General features: G+C 34.0%; 1 long non-coding RNA gene across 1 annotated transcript; it reads left to right on the top strand.

Annotated features, from left to right (window-relative positions):
• Positions 1 to 901: 901 nt before the first annotated feature.
• On the top strand, positions 902 to 5,948 carry LOC140696633 (uncharacterized). Its single transcript, XR_012073139.1, has 3 exons — positions 902 to 951; positions 2,324 to 2,458; positions 3,055 to 5,948. It is a non-coding gene; the product is annotated as an uncharacterized lncRNA (long non-coding RNA).
• The last annotated feature ends 549 nt before the right edge of the window (positions 5,949 to 6,497 follow it).

The raw sequence follows: 6,497 nt of genomic DNA, 5'->3' as shown, positions 1-6,497 counted from the left end.
TAAAAAACACTAAGCTAGTAGGCATCCTTTATTGGAGATGATATAAGATCGAATAATCTATGCATTAATAACTTGCCATGTTGATGTCTGAGAATTCTGCCCCATAGTTCCTTATTCAGTATGTTGTTTATACAGTTGATGACTTAATGAAAAAACTTTTAAAGTTTGGAACTATAAACACAATGTGCTCCTACCTTAAAAAAGAAAAAGCACAGATTTTAAATTATTCAGGTCCCCTCCTCCTATCCCACTCTCCGAATCCTTGGTACCCACTGTGAACAGTTCAGGATATCCTTCCAGATAATTTCTTTTTAATAAAATTTAAAATATAATTTGTTATATCATCATTTGGTTTATTCACCATGATTATATCATCTATCTACATCTGTTAATTGATGTTAATCAATGTATTATTCCCCCCAAATTCTGAGGGTTGCATTAAAGTCAGGTTTGCATAAGGCTGCTGATGCAGTAATTAAACACTTTAAAAACAGAGAACTAGGTATACAAATTACCTAGTCTAATTTTATTGTGATTGAGAAGTAAATTTAGTCTGATACTCATTTCAGCCGAGACAAAAGATCACTGAGTTTTACCTTTTTCTCCCTAAGTGACACTTAACTTGAAACTATTTTTACTTCAGTTAAACATTGCTTCTCCTTTTATAATGTCTCCTTTTTCCCTCTTGATCCACCATTCAGAGTAATCCTTCCTATCAGACCATATTTGTTTTACAAGGTAGCAATTCAAGAATAGAGTTGAAATGTTAGGAGAACCTTGCTGACAACGCATTCACTTTTATTACCAACAAGTCGGAACCGGCTATATTGAGTCACTCTTTGAAAGTTAAAGGACTTTTTTCCTTATATGGATACTTGTTTACATTTTCCAGGTCCAAAAGGGAGCAAGTATTTTATCTGAAGAATGGACAAATGAGAGATCAAAGTTCAAGTAAGTACTTTTTTCCCACATTCTTCACCCTGAGCTCTATGTAAGTTAGTATGTATTTTTCCATTTGAAAATTTTCCTTACTGCGTTTTACTGGGATGAAAGTGCAAAGTTTCTGAAGTAGTTATTTTCAAAACTATCTTAGAGAATAGTTGTCCTTAACTCATGTAGGCAGTTATAGTGATGATAACATGAAAATAATCTAATTAAACAGATCGAATATGAGAGAGGATAAGTATGTTTTATAGTAACTAAAATGCTTCAGGAGAAATATATGTTTAGAAGAACTAATTTTCAAAGACCTTACAATAAATGATCCCTAATAGTCAGGATATAGTCACGTAGTAAATCAAACCTTAAGGAATATTTGAGTTTATATATATATTCTGGAAAGCATCGCTGCCCAATGATAGATTTACTTTTTATTTAGTACTATGTATTGATCAAATATATATGTTTCTTCTTTATTAATTCTAGGGTATTTTAGCAAAAAACACTATGGTGGAAAGGAAATAATATTTAAACATCTGTTATTTGTCAGCATGTTATTCATTGAATCCTTACCATTAACTCAGTGAAGAAGGTATTACCTGTGTTTTATAGATGATGAAACTGAGTCTTAGGATACGTGCCATGCACTTCCATAGCTAGTAAGCGGCAGAACAGAATCCGAGACCATTTCTGTCTGTCTCCAAAGGCTGTCTTCCTCCCTCCACAGCACACAGCCCTAGCACAAACTTTTTTTTCCTTTTAGTGGAAAAGGTCAGAAAATCCTTAATATTCTTAAGGGGGTCTATTTATGGCAAACATTTTAACCTACATGGTGAAGTGGGTATAACTCTATCAACTGACTATTGAAGATGAGAATTTCTTGTTATGCTTCCAGATAGCTGAAGTTTTCCAATATTCATAGCTGTCACATCCATTTTAAGGGTCTTGGTTGGTCCACGTGTAGCACTTAACAATATTTTGGGGCTTTCCTAATACCTATATGAGGTGGAATAGGGAAATGGTTGGAAGGGTAGAGAGACCTGGGTTCAAATTTTGACCTTGCTGATTACTATCTTCTGTGCTCTCAGACAAGTTTTTTTTTTTTAACTTCCCTGAACTTCTGTTCTTCATATGTACAATGGGAAAATGAATTTCATAGGGGATTAGCACTTTTAGCCCAGTACCTGATAAATAGCCCCCAACAAAGTGTTTCTTATATTCATATGAGGAATAATTAAGGATATTCTCTGTTCCAACACAATTTATTGTTACATGAATTACTCTTATGCAAATATGTCATGTTGGATGAACTATTTAGTTAAATATACCAATTAATTTTACATGTTCATTTTTTTTTCAAATGTGATATTCTCTTTGATAGTAGAAGTCTGCAAAGAAACCTGTTTAGAAGAGACGCTGAATTAAGTTTAGTTTCAGTTCTTTGAAAAACAGCTGAGATTTCTACTGTGGACATTGTAAAGAACCTCTGTGAAAAGAAAAAGGAAAATTCTTGTCACAGGTTTTTATTTTTATTTTTATTAAAGTATAGTTGATTTACAATATTATAGTTTCAGGTGTACAACATAGTGATTTAATATTTTTATAGATTATGCTCCATTTAAAGTTGTTATATAAAGTATTGGCTATATTCTCTGTGATGCACAATACATCCTTATATCTTATTTATTTTATTCATAATAGTTTGTACCTCATAATTCTCTACCCCCATCTTCCCCTCCCCTCATCCCTGTCCCTATTGGTGACCACTAGTTCCTTCTCTATGAGTCTATTTCTGTTTTGTTATATTCTTTCATTTATTTTATATTGTAGATTCCATATATAAGTGAAAACATACAGTATATGCCTTTCTCTGTATGACTTATTTCACTAAGCATAATACCCTCCAGGTCTATCCACCATGTTGTTGCAAATGGTAAAATTTCATCCTTTTTATGGCAGAATAATATTCCATTGTATATATGTACCACATCTTCTTTATGCATTCATCTGTTCATGGACACTTAGGTTGCTTCCATATCGTGGCTATTATAAATAATGCTGCTGTGAATATTGGGGTGCATATATCTCTTCTGTTAATGTTTTCTTTTTCTTCAGATATATACCCAGGAGCATAAACAGCTCATATACCTCAATACCAAAAAAACTAAACAATCTGATTTGAAAATGGGCAGAAGATCTGAATAGATATTTTTCCAAAGAAGACATACAGATGAAAAACAGGCAAATGAAAAGATGTACAACATTGCTGTTTATCAGGGAAACGCAAATCAAAACCACAGTGAGATGTTACCTCACATCTTTCAGAATGGCTATTGTCAAAAAGCAAACAACAAACGGTGGTGAGAATGTGGAGAAAAGGGAACACTTCTACACTGCTGGTGGGAATGTAAATTGGTGCAGCCACTATGGAAAACAATAATGGAGGTTTCTCAAAAAACTAAAAATAGAACTACCATATGATTCAGCAATCCCACTTCTGGGTATATATCTCACCATTGTTTTTAATTCTAACATCATTTTCCAGGCACTTATCAGTAAAAGAAAAGGATAGAGGAAAAGCAGGACAGAAGGATGGAGAGAGGAAGGGAGGAAGGTGGGGTATTGGGGAGAGTGGGGAGCCAATTCACAGCACAAGTTTTCAGTCAAAAATAGTACACAGGGTAGTACATACGTTTATCCACTCTGCTTCCTCGGATGTCACTGAAATGAAAAGAAAAGAGGACCCAAACCTTGTCCTTCTGATAACAGGCTAGGGTGGAATCATTAGCAGATCAAAGATAAATTTCTGACATAAGCAAATGAGAACATATTGACATATAAGTGAGCTACCTCTCTAGGAACAGCTTGGGTTCCCAGTGAGGGAAATGGGCAGAAGGATTGTATACAAAACAGCTGCTCCTTCCCACTCACGCGGAGCTCACATGTAGTGCTAATTAGCCCTAATGCTCCTAGCATGTGGGCTCAAGAAAAAGTCCTCCGGTTCTGATACTGGGAGTGAAACCCCGATTGCCTTGGTGCTCTCGCCCATGAATCTTAAAGAAGCCTGCCCACCGACATGACTTGTCCATTTACACTGAAAGCCTCTCAGTCAGTGATTTTTTTTGTCAAAAGTGATTTTTTTTTTTGAGAAAAAACAACCTACTCAACAGTAGAGGAAATCCACATAAGTTCCTTGAATTCATGAACCTAGCCTTTCTTTCATGAGGATGAACGGATAACTATTGATGAAATCAGGGGAAGAGCAACAGCACCAAATAGTAGAACTGAGATGAATAAAGTGATGAACCCTCCAAAAAAGGAAAGAAAATGATAATTTAGGTAAGAAAATGACTTTTTTTTCAATTCTAGTTAATATCCTGGAAATTATATCACCCTCCTAAATTCAATGAGGTGAATTTAAATGTAGAGCAAAGAGACAAAAATATAGTATGAGAGAAAAGTAGGTGACCTTAAAGGTTAACCTGGAATGTCAATATCTTTTCATTAAGAAACCAAGTAAGAGGTAGCAGAAAAATGGAGGTGATGAATGGGAGGAAAGGAGGGGGGAAATGGAGAAGGAGCTGGATTACTTTAATGATATGAGGAAGGTTTCATATGTTTCTTGTTTAATAAAAAAGGGCAACCAGAAACCTCAGAAAAAAACCCAAAAGTTGTACAAGAAAGTCATTTCCTCCTATAAAACAAAGTAAACTGCAGCATGATTCTGATGAATTAATTTTACTTTGATTCTTCAATCACATTCTTTGAATGGCAAAATTTTCCTTCTATAGGGTTACATTTCTTCTTCTTGAGGCTCAAACATCATACTTGATTCTGCAATGAGTAATACTGACATCATGATAATGTTCTATTGGCTGTTAATTTTTAATTTGCAGAATTAACCTCTAAACCAAGCTCAGAATCTTTTAAAAAAAAATAGGAAATAAGGACAGAATGGCTGTAAATGTAAATGCTATAAATACTGATAATTGAAAAGTCTTGGTGTAGTTGACAAAGCTGAGAGTTGGGGGTAGAGAAGAGGTAAAGTATAGTGTAGGATTCTTTTTTTTATTGAAGTATAGTCCATTACAGCATGTCAATTTCTGGGGTACAGCATAATGTCCCAGTTTTTTTAATATATATATATATATTTATATAGTGTAAGGTTCTTAGTCTCCCATTTTATGGAAAGAGAATTAAGATACTGTCTAAAATTATGAAACAGTAAAGGGAATTTAAGCATATTATTTGAAATTATATGCATTATATTATGTGAAAGTATAAAATAATTCATATCATATGAATTATGTAACCCATAATAGAGCTAAAAAGTATGGAGTAACCAACAAAACCTGGGAGAAGGCGTAGGGGAAAAGCAGGAAGCAGTGCGAGATGAATTACTTATCTGTCATTGTGGGTCTCTGAGAGATCTTGTCTTAGGTTGCTAAATCGAGAAATAGAGATATATCAGTGGTACTGAGTATTTAGATGTAGCTGGCTTAACATCAGCCACTCTAGCAGATCCTAATAGTTACCTGTCTTTTAGCTACACATTTATTAACAAGCTCATCCTTCTCAAATACAATTCCCAATGAGTCTGATGATTGAATTTCTGAGCAAATAATTTATACTGTTGATTTGGAAATACAAATTTAGGAAGGCATTTGCAGACTTTTTCAGAAGCTTTTTGTGATGTGTTAATCATCATTGACTTGACTAAATATGTAACAGATACCCTTCTTTTGAAAATGAAAAGAATATTTGTGTAAAGTAGAAGGAAATAGTTGTGTGACCTTAGAAATGCATATAAGTAAATTGCAGTATTTGTAATATAAATATATGTCATAATGTACTATAAATTATGTTATGCTATTTTCATCATATGCAATTGTGTTGACTATAGCTTGTAGATTGTATCTGGTACTACTTTTTCACTCTTCTTATTTCTAATCATCTTTTCTTTAACTTTTCTTCTCTCTTTTCATTTTCCTGGCAGTATTTCATTCATATGCCCCAAAGTTTTACATTTCTTATAACTTTTTGACCATTGATTTTAAGTAAATAAATGCTTAGCAATGCATACAAGTCTTGTAAACAGTTTTCTGTAATATGTTAAGATTAAAATGATGACACATGCTTAATGTGACACATTGTTGAAATTCCAAGCTTGATTTCCAAAAGATTAAGCAAGCAAACCCTGAGAAAGACATTGACTCACTTGTCAGTGTCAATATTTATAAAATAGGAGTCATAGCTTTCATGTGATCATTAAAAGCTGGTGCTTTCAGTGGCTGGAGGAACATGTGAAAATCATGCCTGCCTCAAACACAGGGAAGCAAGCCCAATGATGAGGTAATCACCTGAACACCTACGAATAATGTGAAATGATTGTCTCTAGTAGATGTATTGAGGGGTAAAGCTCTAACTTTCACATTACTGCAATTGTGTCCTGTCTGCTGTGCGCCATCAACACCCAAACTAACACTGTGCTCTAGAATATGTTTCTGAATACAGTAACATTATAGATATGGACTTCTGATCTCTTAGTTTTTAACTAA

Source organism: Vicugna pacos, chromosome 5, assembly GCF_048564905.1.
Source record: "Vicugna pacos chromosome 5, VicPac4, whole genome shotgun sequence".
Classification (NCBI taxonomy): domain Eukaryota; kingdom Metazoa; phylum Chordata; class Mammalia; order Artiodactyla; family Camelidae; genus Vicugna; species Vicugna pacos.
The sequence above is the reverse complement of the archived record's forward strand: the minus strand, read 5'-3'. Positions and strand labels throughout refer to the sequence as shown.